The sequence below is a fragment of the Octodon degus genome, unplaced genomic scaffold (assembly GCF_000260255.1).
Source record: "Octodon degus isolate 3935 unplaced genomic scaffold, OctDeg1.0 scaffold00083, whole genome shotgun sequence".
In the NCBI taxonomy this organism is placed as follows: Eukaryota; Metazoa; Chordata; class Mammalia; order Rodentia; family Octodontidae; genus Octodon; species Octodon degus.
Window position 1 is genome coordinate 7381597 of NW_004524659.1, and position 1316 is coordinate 7382912.

Genomic DNA, 1316 nt, shown 5'->3' on the forward strand with positions numbered 1-1316 from the left:
TCAGGGATAGAATTCTGGTCATCTTTGTCTCTTTCTAGAATATCTGTCAGTACTTTTTGCAGGTTTGGTGGTTATGAATTTCTTCAGTTTTTCTTTGTCATGGAAGTATCTTATTTCTTCATTAAATTTTATAGATAGTTTTTCAGGGTACATCAATCTGGGTTGGAAGTTATTTTCTTTCAGGACCTGAAATGTATCATTCCAAGCCCTTTTTAAGTTAATGGTTTGTGTTGAGAAGTTTGTTGTGATTTGGATGGGCTTTCCTTTATAGGTGATCTGTTTCTTTCTTCTAACAGCTTTTGATATTCTGTTCTTTTGCTGATTTTCTGGGATCTTGATTACTATATGTCTGAGTGTAGATTTATTTTGATTATGGCTTACTGGAGTTCTATATGCCTCACTTAACTGTATGTCAGATCCTTTCCCCATGCTTAGGAAATTTTCTGCGACTACTTCTGCAAATATTCTTTTTATGCATTTGTGTTGACACCTGCTATTTCACTGACATCTATCATTCTTATGTTGTTCTTTGTTGCCTCATCTTGTAGCTGTTGAATTATTTCCTTGTTTCTTATTAATTTTAAGATATCTTTCCTTTCATCATCACTAGATGCAATGCTGTCTTCAAGATCTGAAAGTCTATGTTCAGTTTCTTTTCCTTCTTCTTTTTTTTTTAAATGAATTTAGGACAGAGTCTACAGCGTCTATAGGGTCTCACTACACGGATTGGACTTGTAGTGATTCTCCTGTTTGCAGCCTCCCAAATGCAGGGATTACAGATGTGCACCACCATACTCAATCTCAATTGCTGTCTCAGTGCACTGTGGGGGCAGGGTTGGCATGGCACATGGAGGATCAAACCCCAGTTGCTGCACTCTGCCAAAGCAGGCACTTTAGTTTAGTTTCATTTAAGTAGTTTTGCCAGCTTTCAATGGAATTCTTAATTTCTTGAATATTTCTTTGAGTTGATTTTCTGCATTCTAATTCTTTCCTGTATTGTTCATTCAATGTTTCTGTCATTTTTCTGTTTTCCTATATTTTAAAAAATTTGTCTTCTTTAGATTTGCTGAGCAATGCTTTCATGATTGTTGTTATTTGTTTATTTGACTCAGAGATTATTTGTGATATGATTTCTTGTGGAGTTGTTTCTTTACTTCAGTTGCTATCATTTCAGAAATTTTAGGTGTGTGACTTTCAAATTCTATGTTCCCGTCTCCTGGACTTGTTCTGGGTGGGCTGGAGTTTTGAGGTTGCCTTTTGCTCCTTCATTTTGACATTTTGAAGCTCCCAATATTGACCTGGGCTCAGCAGCGATG